The 18,662-nt window shown below is 39.2% G+C and overlaps 1 protein-coding gene across 2 annotated transcripts in view; it reads right to left on the bottom strand.

The window, feature by feature from the left end:
• CA1 (carbonic anhydrase 1) overlaps window positions 1-13,374 on the bottom strand; it is a 47,843-nt gene extending 34,469 nt beyond the window's left edge. The window contains exon 1 of one of the 2 annotated variants that reach the window (XM_024731399.1): window positions 13,275-13,374. The gene's annotated coding sequence lies outside the window, so the exon portion shown is untranslated. The remainder of the gene's footprint in view (window positions 1-13,274) is intronic. The other variant, XM_024731404.1, reaches the window with a different exon arrangement.
• Window positions 13,375-18,662: the final 5,288 nt, after the last annotated feature.

The raw sequence follows: 18,662 nt of genomic DNA, 5'->3' as shown, positions 1-18,662 counted from the left end.
GAAACATATATAACTAAAAATTCGGCCTGGACACTCAACATTAAAGCTCTTTTTAGAATGTAACAGAAGCTAGCAAAGTTAACATGTTCAAAATGTAACTCTAATCTCCCATCCCTCACAATGCTTCCTCTCAGTATTCCACCTATAAGTGGCACTACTACCTTCCCTATTTCTTGAGGAAGAACCCTGGGAGACTTTTTTGAGCATTTCCTTTCATAAAACCTATTAAAAAAACACTAGCAGGTTTAATATTTTCTTCCTTTTAAATATATTTTAAGTCCATCTACTTTTGCCCAACTTCATAGCACCTACCCCTTTGCCACGAGTTCTCTCTTGCAGAACTACCAGGTCTGGAGAGATTTCACTCTTGGAGAAAATTCCAGTCATGCAAGAGGTAATTGATCCTTTCAGGAAATTCACACTCTGTCTCCTAAACAAACCCCTAAATTGAGAACTGGGTCTTAGGGACAGGCATGGCTTCACCCTTAGAATGGGTACCAATGACAATTCTGAGGCTTGGGCCACTGGAATCTGAACCCATGACTCTCCTGCTGAGCCAAGACTCAAGGGAACTGAACTGGCCCATGTCGGGGGTGATAGCCACTGTATACTGACCTCTTTGAAGGAAAGATTGCCCAATTTAGAATTTAGGAGTCCCACAAATAATGATCAGATGATGAGCTTACTACAATCAAAGACTACATATACTCAAGAAGACAAGCACTGTATATCTCAAAGACATTTAAAAAGGTAACAAAGGAGAAAAAGTCAAAGAGGTAATATATGTAAAGCATTTAGCACAATGTCTGAAATGCAGTGGGGGCTCCTTACTAGAAGCTCTATTTGGATCTCACTTCTTCCTTTCTTCTCTGAACCAGTGCTCTCAGCACTGGTTCTCCAGCTACTGTCATCCTGAGCTATGCACTGATCATATAAGTTACCTCACTCTGAGCAGGCAGTCCACAGTTTCATGGTTCGGGGTTCATGGCAAAAGATGCATGGAGGTAATATAGTAGTTTCCTACTGCTGCTGTAACAAATTACCCAAAATTTAATAGCTTAAAACAATGCAAATTTATTCTCTTAACACTTCATGTGGTCAGAAGTCTGAAATGAGTCTTAGGGGCTAAAATCAAGATGTTAGCAGGGCTGCATTCCTTCTCGAGGCTCTAGGGGAGATCTGATTCCTTGCCTTTTCTAGATTCTAGATACTGCCAGGATTTCTTGTCTCATGGCCCCTTCTATCTTTAAAGCCAGCAGCTTAGCATCTTTTTTCTTTCTGCTCTTCTGCTTCCCTCTTATAAGGAATCTTGTGATTATATCAGGCCCACCTGGATAATTCAGAATAACCTTCCCATCTCAGGATCATTAATTTACTTGCTTCTGCAAAGTCCCTGTAAAGTAACAAATTCAATGGTTCTGAGGATTAGGACATGGGTATCTTTGGGGGCCATTATTCAGCCCACCACAGTTAGGGAGCAGAGGGGAGCTTCTCAAAGATTCATTGAATAGTGGCAGAGATTGGTGGTGGTGGTGGTGGTGTATTGAGGAGGAAAGTGGCTAAATGGGGAAAAGAGATGAATTTCAGCCCTGGGCATGATGGGCTTGGCACATTTAGGGAAGGAGAGTCAGGGAAATTAGCTTCATCTTGAGCTTAAAATGATCCAGGGATTTTGCTTTCTAAAATGCAGGTATAATTGTGTGTGTTTTGGGTGTGTTGGGGGCGGGGATAGGGGTGCTTGAAATAATATGATAAAGTAATAGTTTCATTACTACTGTAAAAAGTATTGTTCTTTGGATATTTTTTAATCGACTGTGGTTGATATAGCAGAAAGGAGTAGATTTTTCTACATTGCTATTTCGTCTGGTGATCTTACTGGATTTTCTAAGTTCTACTTGGTCACCCATTGATTCTATCAGATTTTCTAGGCAGATAACATATCATATATTATTTTGAAGAAAATATCAGTGCTGATATTTGAAGAAAATATCAATAAGAGACACATAAGAGGAAGTGGTTAAGGAGAGCTGAAAATGTATGTTTTGGCAAAATGATTATCAATAAAGTCATTTATGTGCACTGTTCACCTTTAATTCCCCTGCGGCACAATAGCACGAAGGTAAGTCAGATTGATTTTAATGTGAGTTTTATTTTATAAGGGCTGTTAAGTCTACACAGCTTTCCTTAATCATCATGGTTGGTGTTTTGTGGCATGTTCATCCCCTCACAGTTTAAGGAAAAAGTAAAGGGAACACTTTTCTTTTTCAACACTTTGGCTTCAGGTTGCCCCTTGTTACTTTTACTACTAATGGGAGAAACTCCAATTTCTTAGTAGTTAATTTAAACACTAACTTTTTTTTTAAACATCTTTATTGGAGTATAATTGCTTTACAATTGTGAGTTAGTTTCTGCTTTATAACAAAGTGAATCAGCTATATATAAACATGTATCTCCATATCTCCTCCCTCTTGCTTCTCCCTCCCACCCTCCTATCCCACCCCTCTAGATGGTCACAAAGCACTGAGCTGATCTCCCTGTGCTATGCGGCTGCTTCCCACTAGCTATCTATTTTACATTTGGTAATGTATATATGTCCATGCCACTCTCTCACTTTGTCCCAGCTTACCCTTCCCCCTCCCCATAAACACTAACTTTTACCCATATCTTTCCCGCTCCTGGTGGAGTGCCACACACAGGAGCACAGCACAATAAATATTTCTGTTCATGCAGGTGATGAATGTTGTCAAGTGTTCCATCTGTTAATCATTTAAGAAGTGTAGACTTACATACTTGCGAGGCATAGCTATGAAAATGTTACTTCTTTAACTAAAAAGTTATCTACTTGATCTTTCTGCTAAAAGATCAGCACTAACTGAATGATTTGCCCTCACTCTGATCTCTTCCTGCCTCCAGATGATATGCTCGTTCTCCTCCTGCCTCCAGTATGTTGGTTAATGTTGCCACCAAAGCCCAGGGTCAGAGTCTAAGCCCACAGGCCTGGACTTCTCACATTCTCCCTCCCTTTCCTTAAGCTTCCTCATGTGAATGCTGTCCATTTTATCTCCACAACACCTCTGGCATTCCTCCCTTCCACTTCCTTTTCATTGCCACTGCCTCTCACCTGCTGACATAAAATTGCATCCTACCTGGCCTCACTGCCTGAGCCTCTCTCCCCTCCAATCCAGCTCAAGTCCTCCTGTGAGAATAATGGCCCTGAAGCCTAGTACCAATCAGCTCACTCCTGGTCTGTTAAATTGCAGCAGCTTCCCAATACTTTGCATAAAACGTGAATAGCACAGCCTGGCATTCAAGGGCTGCAAATTTATTTTTCTAGTCTTGTATCTTGCTAGTTCCCTTCATATTGTTTATGTTTCAGTCAAAGAGGATTATATGTTATTCCCAAGTTGATTCTGTGTCTCTCTCCACCTTCAGGCTTTGCCACGTGCAGCTCTTTCATGTGAAACACCCAGCTTCTCAGCCCAAACACACATATCCACTTGTGAAAATCCAACCTATTATTCAAAGTGCATCTCAGATGATAAGTATTTCCTTAATGAAGACTTTCATGAAATTCATACTCTCCCAAGTTTTTTGGCTGCATTGGGTCTTCGTTGCTGCGCGTGGGCTTTCTCTAGTTGCAGTGAGCGGGAGCTGCTCTTCATTGCGGTGCCCGTGCTTCTCATTGCGGTGGCTTCTCTTGTTGTGGAGCACGGGCTCTAGGCGTGTGGGCTTCATTAGTTGTGGCACGTGGGCTCTAGAGCGCAGGCTCAGTAGTTGAGACGCACTGGCTTAGTTGCTCCGCGGCATGTGGGATCTTCCTGGACTAGGGCTCAAACCCATGTCCCCTGCATTGGCAGGTGAATTCTTAACCACTGCATCACCAGGGAAGCCCTGTTTTGTATCTTTCTTATGACACTTCTCATATTCAAACCTTGGTTACATTTATGTGTATACTTGTCTCTCCACTAGATGATAGGATGGCTAGGAATCTTCCACTATCCTTAACAGATCCTCAATAAATATTTGTCAGATGTTGGATGGATAAACAAGGAAGTTGAGTTTGTTCATTTATTTCCATGGGATGTGTGTGATGCTGGGAACAAGCAATGTCAGGCCACCAGAATATGTGCCTGGAGCTGGAATGACAGCATTTTCAATTGAGGAAGACTGTTGTAATATACACTAAGCTAAGAATCATCTCGTCTCAGGAAAATTGGCCAGAATTTTAGCACTCCATTTTCAGGAAAGGGATACTGTTTCTTTACCTAAGACTTGGTCTAATCTTAGTACCAGAAACCTGAAACCTCCTAACTGGAGAATAAATGTTTCAATTTTTAATATGTCATAAATTGTGACAGAGGTGAAAGTATCATATTAGCCTGAATATTGGCCACCCCACTGTGCCAGCCAAGGGGTATGTGGTTTCAGAGCAGCTAGAGAAGGCTGGGGAGGGTGGGTCCTCAGCTTCTGGTCATGGTACTGGCAGCAACAGCTGCTACTTGGCTCTGAAGGCAGCCTTCTGCCCTCCCTCTTTGGCTAAGAGAAAAGTCACAACAGCTAAGAGATCAAAGAAGTGATGGGGAGGTAGGTGTACAGATGGGGCAGGGGCTCCAGGAAGATTCTAGCCTCAGAAGTGCAGCTGAGCTGCATGAAGCAGGATGATTCGTTAGATCGTCTTCAGCCTATGCAATGGTGACGATCTCTAAATTGAGTCATAATATCTGCTTGACAGACTATATTGCATCTGTTATGAAAAAGAATAACTTCTACATTCCAGAAACAGAGGATTATCTGGGGTGTAAACTTACAGGTGCCTCATTTTGTAGCAATGTGAAAAAATTAAAGGCACATAAATCTAGAAATAGATAGCTTCGGCTCCACCATAATGGATGATGAAAAGTGAGATTAAATGATTCTGAAACTTTACCTGACATGATAAACCTCTATCACTTAAGAAAGTGAACCCTGGGGCTTCCCTGGTGGTGCAGTGGTTGAGCGTCCGCCTGCCGATGCAGGGGACACGGGTTCGTGTCCTGGTCCGGGAAGATCCCACATGCCGTGGAGCGGCTGGGCCCGTGAGCCATGGCCGTTGAGCCTGTGCTCCTCAACGGGAGAGGCCACAACAGTGAGAGGCCCGCGTACTGCAAAAAAAAGAAAGTGAACCCTGCTCAGTTGGACACAGCCTCCCTAATATTATTATGGTAAAAGGAATTTTTTACATTGCAGGTCGGGGAAGCCAAATATGGTCTTCATATCACAGTGTCCTGCACCCATCCATACACAGGATATTACTTTAAGATTAGCATTTGCAAGAATTGGTAAATCACTTAATAGACTTTGTGTGGGTTTTATTCTAGATAAATATATAAAGGGTTGATCCACTTTTAATATTTAAAACATTTTCTCCTTTTCACCTTCAGTATAGCCTGGACTTGTTAATTTGTTTTTAAGTTCATGGAGAACAACTGTGGCCATAATCTCTTAACACACAGATGAAGAAGAAACAAAAAATTGGGAAAGATGAAAATCTGATTTCAAATCCATGACCCCCTCTCCTTGTCAATGCCTTGCTGGCAAGATTCAACCAGTTGATGAGAAATGTATGTGGGTCTCCAAAATACAAAGTCTTAAGAACACACACAAACGTGGGCATCAGTGTTTACAGAACTGGGGAAGGCAGTGGCTTCTGACTGGAAACAGGCGTGATGTACTAGGGTGAAAAACTCAGAAACTTTGGCTCCCAGAGTGCAGACAACCAGTTAAGCCCAGTGGATCCCCCTTGGTCTTTGGAGAAAATTTGATCAGCCAGTTTCCAGTGTGCAGCCTGCTTCTTGGAGATCAACTCTAGAAGCTCTGGGGAAGAACTGCAACTTTGTGCAGAATTTGCAAATACACAGAGTTGAGGAGGGGAGAAGCCCACCATTCCCTTTCTCACGAAACACAAAGAGGTGTTTTTTGCCTTTTGCATCCAAAAGAAGAGTTTTTAGACTCTGCTCACCAATAGGCAATAGTGTGTGAAAAGACTATGTGACCATTGTGTAGGAAAATGAAATTCAAAGCAATGAGAAGCCAACAGAATGGGGGGTAAAATGCAAAGCATTGATAATATTTCTTATGGAAGCATAAAGTGGTACAGTCATTAGTTTGTATACTCATTTGAATTATAAATGGATATAGACTTGGGTCCCTGAATCTCATGTTTAGAACTCTATGCTACTGAAGAATTGACCAAAATAATTTGAAGTATAAGGACACTAATTGAATCAGAGTTTGTGAGAGAAGGCATTTCAAAGTAGCCTAAAGACTGAAATAATGTTCCTAGGCAACCGTGCTTGTAATATTTTAAGTGTAAAAAGTGAATTGCATATATGTCCATGCCACTCTCTCCAAACGTAAAGTAGATAGCTAGTGGGAAGCAGCCGCATAGCACGGGGGAGATCAACTCGGTGCTTTGTGACCACCTAGAGGGGTGGGTTAGGGAGGGGGGGAGGGAGGGAGATGCAAGAGGGAAGAGATATGGGAACATATGTATATGTATAACTGATTCACTTTGTTATAAAGCAGAAACTAACACACCATTGTAAAGCAATTATACTCCAATAAAGATGTAAAAATAAAAACGTGAATTGCAGAGCAACAGCATAATATGATCCTGATTTTGTATATAACACATGTTTTGCATGTATACATGCTTATGCATTCATTGAAGAGTGAGTGGAAAAACACCAACCTGGTAACATTTGTTACCTTGAAGGGAATATGATTGGAAAGAACAGGAGATGAAGGACTTAACTTTTACAGCTACTCACATTAGAAAATAAATAAAAACACAGAGTATTGGAGGGAAAAGAAGGCAGATTATTTGTGAATTGCATTTGCAATTAAAAAAATCCTTTCTATCTTTAGTTGTGGTACATAACTGCTTTAAGCATATGGAAGTATTTTTTCCATTTTATTTCTATAAAACAAACATAAATACCCTTTTGATGATTGTGTTTTATTCTAACTGAGGCAGTTGACATGCACAGTAAGCTCTTTTGGGTTTCCTTATAATTTTTTCAAGACTCACCCTCTGTCTTTCTTAAAATTTAAATATTTTTGAAAAAGAGAAACATGTTAGAAAACTCCAGATAGATATAATTATGTAATATCTGGTGGGGGGAGGGTAGTGTCCTATTCCTTAAAAGGTCTAATAGCTATGCATCAAACCAGGAAGTTCCAGGCTCGTCACCATCATGTCAATCTTACAACTTTCCCAACAAAGTCCTGCCTCCCAGAAACTAAATCTGACTTTCTCCTTGAGCCAGTACCAAGTCTCTGGACAGAGCTTTAATGGGAGGATTTGAGGTCATGGGTTTTCTCCAAGGAGGCTCAGAAAATGCTTCCCTTGCAGTTGGAGTTTGAAGGCTGCAGCTCAGTGGCAGACCAGGACAGCTAAGAATATTTTGAAGCAAGTAGCCACTTTTCTTCTCCTCTCACAGCCTTGTATGTACCCTGTTCTCTGTGCTCTTCCCTCTGAGGTTCTCCCCTGTTCCAATTAAACTGTACATCATAATTGCAAGGCCATCTCAGATACACTTTAAAATAACATGTTTACTTTGTGAAAGCTCTTACTTTAGGGAAACCAGAGGTCAAGATTGCAGCTTGTTGACACATTTGTGAAATGGCTTTGCCGTCCTACTTCCTTGTTCACTTCCACTTTATCTGTCATGGTATTCTCTCTTTTCCAAGTTTATGGTTTTCTAATACTACCTCTTGTCTATCCTACTTTGGACATTGGACTGCCTAGGACACATCTCTCTACCTTCCAACACTGTATCCAAGTTTGTCTAACTTTAGCAAGTTAACCATCTTGAAATAAATTCACATCAGTGTGTTAATGGCAGAAAATGGTTTTATATGTTAACTTCTTTCAGTCACATCTGCATTTTATATAGTGATTTTAAACTCAAGTGAAAGAATATATTTTCAACAACATTTTCATGGACTAGCACAGGCTAGCAAAGGAGAGATCTTTGGCCACAGCCGCTTCTCAGGGTCCCTCACATTGTAATAGGTACCCCAATTTGAGATGCTGCAAAGGTTGTACTTGACAGGAAACAAGTGAACAATGCTCTTTTTAAAAAGCATACTCTCAGCCTCTACCTGAAGAGGAAATGAATGGGCACCCTGGCACTGTGATGAATTGATCTCAACGTCCTCCATTCATCCTCCACCCATTACTCATGTTATTATGTTCCTTACTGATTGGAAGTTATGTTTACTTGTGTGATCCCTGCATGTTCTTTGAATAGCCCCCAACTATTATGACTTTATTACCATCTTTAGCATCGATCTACAGGCTCTGGACCAATCCCACGTGTAGGTAGAGGAAGTTTAAAGGAGATTTAAATTATCCCTCCAGTTTCAATGACACTTGGGGCTGGGAGCTGATTCTGTGGCTTAGTCCTATCTTGCCTAAGGCCTGAACCTAAATCACAATTTGTATAAAGAGCTCTATTTTTTTCCCTAAACTTCAGACTCTGACTTGATAATGGGTCAGGTGCCCCAGGCCTTCTAGATTTGTCATTTTTAATCCTTTTTGGTCATGAACTCCTTTGAGATTCTGATAAAAGTCCTATCTATGTCTGCACATATTCTCAGACTCACATACCCTCCTCAATTTCAAATACAGTTTTAGGGTTTTTTTGAACTCTAAGGCCCACCTAGGAATGGGATCCCCAAATCTTGTAGGGTTTTGTATCACATATAGTGCACCTAAGCAGAAATCAGCTCAGCTGAAGTGGTACCCTAAAACACATGCTACTGATCTCATCTGCCCTTGGGGCACCAAAATCTTGTGAGCAATAGTCAGGTAGAGTCCACCCAGGACAAATATTTGTCTAAAGTAATACCCAGAGAGGCTCTTTGACTTATAACTTTATGAGAAAAATAAAACTATTTGCTGAGCATGAGTGAGCATTACAGAAGGAGAACAATACAGAGTTTACTATATTGATAAGACCTTAATTGCATAGAGTGAATTACAGAGTAGCAAAATTCTGATACGTACTTTCAGTTCTGCACTAAGGAATTTTTGAACTCCTATATTCACAGTGGCTAAAAGAATTGTGACCTGTGTTCTACAGACTAATATAAGCTCAACCATGAAATATTTGTTAAATGCTGACTGTGTGTCAGGCCCCAAGCTAGGTTTTATAGATAAAAATATGAGTGAGGAGCTCAAATATAGTACAGGAGAAAGATGTGTAAATAAATAATAGTAAAAGTACTGCTACTTTCTAAGTGTAGGCACTGTGTTAATGGTGTCACATATATTACTTCACCAAATCTTCAAAACAATTCTAGAGTCTGGCTTATTATTACCCTCATTTTATAAATGAGGAAACAAAAAACATAGAGAAATTGAGTAAATGGACCATATATCATGGTGGAACTGAAATTCAGACCTGAGTCCAAGGAAGACCCAAGTTTTGGGGACCCTCTGAAATATGGAATACCCTTCATACCCATTAGTTGGCTATTATCAAAAGCCAAGCAAAACAAAACCAAAAGAACAGAAAATAACAAGTGTTGGCAATGATGTGGAGAAATTGGAACCTCTGTGCATTGTTTATGGGAATATAAAATGTGCAGCCACTGTAGAAAATGGTATGGTGGTTCCTAAAATATTAAATATAGAGCTACCATATGATCTAGCAATTCCACTTCTGGGTATAAACCTAAAAGAGTTGAAAGCAGGAACTTGAACAGATATTTGTACACCCATGTTCATAGCAGCTTTATTCACAATAGCCGAAAGGTAGAAACAACCCACATGTCTGTTGACAGATGAGTGGGTAAGCAAAACATAGTATATACGTACAATAGATTATTATTCATCCTTTAAAAGGAATGATACAACATAGGTGAACCTTGAAGACTATGCTAAGTGAAAAAAGCCAGACACAAAAGGACAAAGGAATAATACAAATATAATTCCACTAATAAGAGGTACATAGAATAGTCAAATTCACAGAGCTGGAAAGTACAATAGTGGTACCAGGGGCTGAGAGAAGAGCAACTGGGGAGTTACTGTTTAATGGATATGGAGTTTCAGGTTGAGAAGATGAAAAAGGTCTGGAGATGGATACAGTGGTGACAGTTGTACAATAATGCGATGTACTTAATGCCACAGAACTGTGCACTTAAAATGGTAAATTTAATTTTTTCACAAAAAGGAATACAAAATTAATAATAAAAATTAGTTACTAAGGTGAATATGTACTCAGGACAAAAAAAATCATAACAAACATTAAAAAATTTAGCAAATATCAAAACATCACAAAATCCAGAAAAATAATAGAGTATTTTATATTAAACTGCCTGATACAACTCTGTAATACCTTTTCTTTACATTTTTGTTTCATAACCTTCAGTTACCTCTTCATATGACAAAAAGTATATCATTTTCTATAGAGAGAATAGAAAGATAATTTAGTCTTCCAGACTGGTTGATTAAATTTTTTGGTTATTGATAATGGAATGCATAAAACTTCACACACATTTGAAGTTCTGCTTCACACTTGTGCCTTACAAGCAGGATTCTCATAAATTTAATTTTGTATTATTCCCATCAAAAAATATGATGTGGTTTTAGTTGTATATAAAGCACTATCAGATCTATTCCTAAGTGGAAAGAATTTCTGCCTTGACTAGGATGAGAACCAAATTCTCTGTCTACAATTTTATATATTTGGTGATTGAAATTTTTTTCCGACAGTCTGCTCTGTCTCTACATTTCACAGTCTCTCTTCCACAGTCTACCAATTTCCAGAGCTGGGAGCTGTTAGAACACTTTTGCATTTTGATAAGACTTTGGGCTCTGTATGTTTGTTTTGGCATAGTGGATGCTACCATAATGGCTAGCAATAAATTATCAATATACAGAAATGACTGTGAACCACATAAATATATCATATTAAACCCAAACTAAAATTCAACATTCCCTCATCTGGATCTCAAAATACCTTCAGCCTCTCTAACAACATCTGACACAGGAAATCTGATGATAGTGAGATGTCAAAGTATAATTGTGGTTAAATATCTTTTGTAAATTTTATGTAAACATATGTCCACCTATAGACATTTCTAGGGCTTTTCCAGGATCTTGGAAGTGGGTTCAAGCAAGTGGAGTGCCCTGAAGCTTAAGCATCATATTTTCACATTAACACCACCTCTACCCAAGTCTCAACGTTTTTGCTTCTCAAAACAATACTATTCCACCGCAGACAGTTATAAAGTAGTGAGGCAAAGGCAACAAGAGAAACCTAACTAGATGTTAAAGTCACACCAACAAAGGACACATAGAACAGCCTGGGTCAAGGAAGGCTTTGGAGGAATTCACCTACCTTGTGCTGACCTTTACTAGGATAGCACTGTTGTATTTCAAGCCTTTCATCTCCACTTTCAGAAAATTAACACTAAGCACCTCTAATTCCACATCTTGCCCACCTGCCTTATCCTGCCCAATGGTGCCATAAAAGATCTGTTTACTCCTCTTTTTTTAAAGAAAGATTTATGTTTAGAACACATATTTACAACAAATTAAAAGATTAAAACAAATGTTGGCATGACAGAAGCAAAGAATAAAATAGGCAAAATTTCCCAAGGCAAGAGCTCCATGCTTTCAATGGATTTATGTCTTTTCAAGAGGTATAAGATGCATGGTATTGAGGGGATGTTTGGATAAGATGGATGAACTGCAGCCAGGAACTCCAAGGTACAGTGGAGACTCCCATACGATGACTGTATCCTGGCACCTGCTAGCCCAAACCGCAGAGACGGAAGGATGTATGTAGGTGAGCTACAGATCGTGAGCTTGATGCAACCCTAGAGGTAATATTCTAAAATAAGTATCAAATTGATTGTGTTAATCAGGTAGGGAATAGTCAATAAAATGACAATAGGGTTATTGATAATGAATAAGATACGTAAAGTATAAAAACATGCAGACTCCAATCATGCAATAAAGAGATAAATTTAGCCAAGTGGTGAAGAATATTAGCCTGTAGAGGGAGTATCGACTAACAAATCAGACAATTAAAAGTTGTAAAAGAGATTAACGTTAAAAACTGGGGAAAGATACATATAATGTACAAGGTTGTACAAAATGGTGTGAGCTTGAAAAGTTCCATTGCCTCAAGGACACACCCACATGTTGACCTTTGGTTCATGAGGAGGACCCCTGGCCCTGGGTAATACCTAACTGTGTCCCTGCTCCTCTCTCAGATTCTTTTTTTTTGCTGTACACGGGCCTCTCACTGTTATGGCCTCTCCCATTGTGGAGCACAGGCTCTGGACGCACAGGCTCAGCGGCCATGGCTCACAGGCCCAGCTGTTCAGCAGCATGTGGGATCTTACCGGACCGGGGCACGAACGCATGTCCCCTGCATCAACAGGCGGACTCTCAACCACTGCACCACCAGGGAAGCCCTCAAATTCTTTAATTGACATTTCAACCTTGACCCTGATTTTCTGATACAGTAACCTCAGCCCAATGAGATCATATGTCTCTACTCTCTATTTTAGTCAGCAACTATGCAAAACAGTGAAAACAGTAAAGTTGAAATTAATAAAACCTACAGTATTAACATGTTTGTATTGAGTTTAGGAATACTTTAACCATTGGAATAATCTATGAAATATTATTTTTAAGGTGCTCAAAACAGTTAATAGAACTTGACATTTTAGAATATTATATATAAGAGCCATTTTATTTCAAAGGTATAAGAGAACTTTCTTAAGTTTCTACAGTGTTTAAACATTTAAGAGAACATAATTTACTAATGCATACATTTGATTTATTACTTTTACCAGAGTTACTTTAATTATTAGAAAAGTCTTCCCCCCACCCCTACCCTGGCCTTTAACTTGTCAAGTGTGTAAAAGACTAACATGTCAGGCATTTGAAATATTTGAGAGACTCCAATAAACTAAATTTATAATTCATATATTTTAAAATATTTAAAGCAACTTTTAGTTAACCAGGCCTATCAATTCCACTGTATGTTTAGGGGAATTAACATTAGATTGAATATTCATCAAGGATTAAGTATAATTTGTATTTTCCACCTAAAAATACAAAAGCTTTAGAAAAAGTAGTTTTTAAACTTGGCAGCTTTAATATATTAAATGGTAATTAAAGCCTATGTAGAACTATATTTTATAAGATTTAAAGATTCCTTTGGTGGTGGGGCACAACACACTGAAAGGCAGAACTTTCTGTTACTTACAGCTCCGAAGGAGGGAAGGCTGCCAGGCAGGGTGGCACAGTGGGTTGTACCTGGAGACAATGTAACAGCAAGATTGAGCTGTAGGTGCAGGTAATGTATGACAAGCAGGGTGGGGTTAGCTAGGTTTCCCGGGCTCTCTATGGATTGGCTAATTTTAATAAGTTTGGTGGTCCCCTAGTTGTCTGGTACCTGGCCTGGTAGAGATTAGGATAAGTGTATAGTGGCCCCAGAGTGTGTGAGCCTGATAAGGAAAGTGGTTGATGTGTGGACTTAATCAGTTGTTCAAGAAGGGGAGCTGTCTAGTCTCTAGCCAGGGCCTCAAAACTGAGTCAAGACAGCACAATAAATTAAAAGTTTATTAAACTAAAATTTAAAATTTTGTCTATACCTATATATATCTCAGTTGAGCCCTTAATGTTTTGACATCAGTTTTCTTTTTTTTGAAATTGTAGCATTATTTTTAATTGCAAAACATCAAAAATAATCTGAATCCCATACTTGAGATGTTATATTATGAAGCTATACAAAAAAAGAGCATGATGTGTATGAATTATTAATTATTTGTGATTTTCAGCATATACTGTTGTTTTTCTTTTAAAAAGTAAAGTTAGCATGTTTTTTTTTTTTTTTTGCAATAGGTGGGCCTCTCACTGTTGTGGCCTCTCCCGTTGCGGAGCACAGGCTCTGGAAGCGCAGGCTCAGTGGCCATGGCTCACGGGCTTAGCCGCTCTGCGGCATGTGGGATCCTTCCGGACCGGGACACGAACCCATGTCCCCTGAATTGGCAGGCGGACTCTCAACAACTGCGCCACCAGGGAAGCCGTAGCATGCTTTTTAATGTCAGAAATTAAGAGGAAATATGCATGTACGCATGTTTGTTTATACATATATAGTCCTTATTTTTGCAAATGAAAACTAGAAAGGTATTATAATAAGAAATTGGTTACCAACAGTTGGTGATTTGTAGATAAGGAGAAAGGAGTGAGGAATGAATGATACTTCTTTACATGTGTGTTTTGCATAATTTTGATTTTGGAATTTTTAAATATGCATATTAATAAAATAAATTAAATCAACAAAACTGGAGAAAAAAGTAAAACTGAATGTAAATATAAAAAACCCCAAGTGTATTTCCAATGAACAACACCTCACATAGAAAAAGAAAACAAAAACAAATAATTTTGAACACAGCACTTTGACTATATTCCCTCAGTCTAAGGGTAAAAAGAACTTAAAAAATATTGAGCCCTAATTAGTAAGCTTGTTGTTCACAGTGATAGGGGTGTAATAATTCTGACACTGCATTGTGTGTTTTATAGGACTGAGTAAATGAAAAAATATATTGATTGACATCAGTTTTGAGCTCAATTATTTTGGGTATTTGAGTGGCCTGAATAGCAGAGGAGACCTCTAGAGAGTAGGATATAAGTTGCCCTAAACAGCACAGAAAACATTTCATTATGACAGTAAAAAGGAGGAAATGAAAGCAGAAGCAAGAAAAATATGAAGAGTCCCTAAAGGCTGGTTTGCAGCCAGGCTCCACGTTTGTTTGACGTTAACCAGAAGAATAAATCAGTCATGAAAGAGGCCTCCAGTAATATTTTGGTTGAATTACAGAGTACGCTAAAGGCACAAGTTATGCTTTTTAGGATGTTGATTTTGTGGTCCAGGCTTTCTGTTGAGTGGACACTAGATTAGTGTTCTTACCCCATGTACAAAGGGAAGTATTAATAACATCACAAACTTCTTCTTGACAAGCTAGGGCAAATCTATTGTCAAAAACTATTTTTGCCAGGGTTCTCTGGTCTTGATTAAGCAGGCTTAATATTTGTTGTACTTTAGAAATATGAAATACTAGAGTTTCAGACATTGGTAGATTAGTTTCAATGATTTTTGACTGTTGGGTTAGAGCAATGGCCTAACCATGTGGCCATTCCAGCAAGTCCCAGAGTAGTGGCGAATCCCAATATTACAGGTATAAATGCTGCACGTCGATGATGCTTGGCCAGGGTCAGGAAAAATTATTAAAGTTTATATAAATTGAAGATCCTTAGAGGTTGGAGTTCATCCATGTGTCTTTTGGCTGGGAGGTAATGGAAGGGCAAAGTAGAGGAGATGAGGCCCTCGTTCGTAGGACCACAGTGTAGTTCTGTGCTGTTGCCTTTAAATTGAAAAGTTGTACCTTGATTTTGATAAATGGTAACTATCAAAGAATGGGACTGGAGGAAGACAGCAATTTTTGCTGAGTATATGTTGAGGGTCAGTAGCGCCTACATGGTATGTACTGAGGAAATATGACAGCAGTGACTTGCCATGAGGGAGCGCTCCAGAATCAGGGGAGATGGCTACTTCCCAATATTTTCCTTCTCTGGGCCAGATATCACCTGAATAAATGTGTGGTGTGGTATATGTGGAAGCAGATTGATAGCAAGTCTGACAGTTATGGGTAGTCAGTGCCTGAGAGGCTATTTCAGTCAAATGTATGCCTATGTTAGATGTGTAAATATTCAAGAGTCTAGGGTATTGGTTTTGCATTTTACTTGCCTTATAGTCCTTTAGAGGGAAAGAGGCATAGACACTTAGGCATAGACAGACTAAGGTGTGGGTGTGGGTGCTGAAAACTGTGGAGGGGGAGGGGAAGAGGATGAAGGGGAATGCATGGTTTGAACACTGAGAGGCCAGCAGAATTCTCCTGTTAAAGCTAGGAGAGCACACAGTGTGGATACTTTGGTAAGGCTGCCCTTTAGGAAGGAGCGGTGGATGGTATTAGAGCAACCTGAATCTTGGGAGCATTGTGAAGATATTGGACTTGGTCCCATAGGGGCTTAGCATGGTATAGGTTGAATTATAATCATAGGGATAGAACTTATTGTTTTACAAGTATCAAAATGTAGAGTTGGGTCATGCAACAAGCAAATTGCTATATCTGGAAAGTCACTCCAGTCTGGTGGGTCCCACCTTTTATAGCAGGAATCAATAGTAATAAATCATTGGAAAATCAAGAGTCTGGGTCTTCTGTGGGTGGTGAGGCTTTCCCAGTTCTGGTGTAGTTGGAACTCCTGGTAGTTGGTTGAGAGGCAGAGGTGAAGTCATCTCTTGGGCACTGTGATACTGCAGTATCCTTCCCATGTAGATATGCACTCATGTTGCGGTGGGTCATATCTTTGTGGCTCTATGGTTTTAAACTGAGGCTGAGCAGCTTGTAGAATTTGAAGATAGTGTTGGACCCTGGAAGCTTCATTTTCAAATATCTTTTAAGTCAAAAGTTTTGTGGGTGCAGAGCTGGCATGATGCTGGCATCCATGATACTGCTGTCATTAGAGCAAAGTGCCAGAACATGACAGGCATAATTAAAGCTCCACTTAAAAGTAGCTGAATCTAAAAATTCTCAGTTGTCCAAGGTTTTGCCCAGATAGGTGATGAGAGGAGTTCTGCTGCAAACAGGTTTTAAATCATAAGGCCTGATTTGGGTCCATGTGGTTAATAGGCTTTTAGATGGTTTGACAATTAAAATATCCATGGCTGAGGTTGGAGCTCCAGTATTAGCTTCAGACAAGCCCCCCAATTTAACCAATTACTATGTGGTTTTTGTCTCAGTTATTTTTTTCTTGGTTGGTGTTGGGCAAACCATTGAGATTTGGGGCTACAGGATTTGCATTATTGAAATTCAATGGCATTGGGCCTCAGAATTTGCCATATTTGGTTGAAATAATGGCTTATTTGGAGGGTTTGTGTGTCTGGATTGCAAACCAATGAAAGTACCTAAACCCATAATAAGACCAAGATCCAACAGAATGATGTACAGCTACATCTTAAAGGTTTTTTGTTGCTTGGTGTTTCTGTCTGGCGTGAATTATTACCAAGGAGGGGGTTCTAGTTTTATCATGATGGGGTAGAGTGTTGGTTCTAACATTATTTTTAAGTGTGATTTTAATTTATCAAGTGGAATTTCTCATCTCCCTTCTTGGTATTCCACATCATCTGTGGAAATGGCCCTGGAGCAATAATTTCAATTTCCTTGAGGGGTTGAGACTGAAAGGCTGGATTAATCATCCATTCATTATAGCTTGAATAGTATAGAAAATTTTTAGGTGATGGAAATTTAGGTTCAAATGGGTCCCCTAGCAAGGGGATGCATGCTGAGCCTGTAGGACAACCTATCATGGATGGGTCAGCTTGTTCATTGAAAAGAGCCTCAGTACTGTTGGCCTTGTTATGAGCAGGGACATAGGTGACCCAGATTTTAAGACAATACTCATCAGCTCTTGCCAAATGGATGGCCCCTATGGCTCATTATCCTGGATAATGAAATTGTTCTTCTTCTATTGGCCAGACCAAAAGCAAGAACTTTGGCTATTACTCAGGAATTTTATAAAAGTTGTTGGTCTTTGAACATTACGTGGGGTGATAGCCAACCTCTGACTTGAAACCGAGTCACCGTGGCATCCAGATCTTCCTGGATGACCTTTAGTAATTGAGATTTTAAGAGAATATCACATATATAATGACAGCGGTGAGTAGAAACAAAGTAGGTACATTATCCAGGTCTTGGTGACAAAGGTTATGGGCCATGACAAGGCTGTTTAAATATCCCATAGACAAATAAGTAAAGGTATATTGAGTACCTTGAAAGAAGGCAAATTGAGTCTGTGAAGCCTCAGTATAAGAACAGAATAAAACACATTGGCTAGGTCAATGACAGCAAAATATTTCCCAAGTGCCTTTGTCTTCAGTCATCTCAACAATATTGGATATGGGTGCTTTGATAGGAGAAACCACAGCATTTAGATCATGATGACCAACGGTAAGCCTCCATTTTTTTTAATGACCCTTTTAATTTTTTTATCATTAAGATTTTACTTTCTAAAGAGACTTTTAGGCTCACAGCAAAATTAAGGGGAACATTCAGAGATTTCCATATATCCTCTACCCAGACACACATACTCTCTCCCACATTATTAACATCTCTCACCAGAGTGGTACTTTTGTTACAATAGATGAACCTACATCGACACATCATAATCACCCAAAGTCCACAGTTTACATTGGGGTTCACTCTTGATGTTGTGGGTTTATGTTCATTTGATGGGTTTGGATAAACATATAATGACATATATCCATCATTATGGTATCATACAGAATATTTTCACTGTCTTAAAAATACTCTGTGCTCTGCTTATTCATCTCTCCCCCATCTAACCCCTGGCAACCACTGATCTTTTTATTGTATCCATAGTTTTGCTTTCTCCAGAAAGTCATATAGTTGAAATCAGACAGTATGTAGCATTTCAGATTGGCTTCTTTCACTTAGTAATATATATTTAAGTAATATATATTTAATATATATTTCACTTAGTAATATATATATATATATATATATATCTTTCA

Source organism: Neophocaena asiaeorientalis, unplaced genomic scaffold (genome assembly GCF_003031525.2).
Source record: "Neophocaena asiaeorientalis asiaeorientalis breed wild unplaced genomic scaffold, Neophocaena_asiaeorientalis_V1.1 scaffold371, whole genome shotgun sequence".
NCBI classification, from domain to species: domain Eukaryota; kingdom Metazoa; phylum Chordata; class Mammalia; order Artiodactyla; family Phocoenidae; genus Neophocaena; species Neophocaena asiaeorientalis.
The sequence above is the reverse complement of the archived record's forward strand: the minus strand, read 5'-3'. Positions and strand labels throughout refer to the sequence as shown.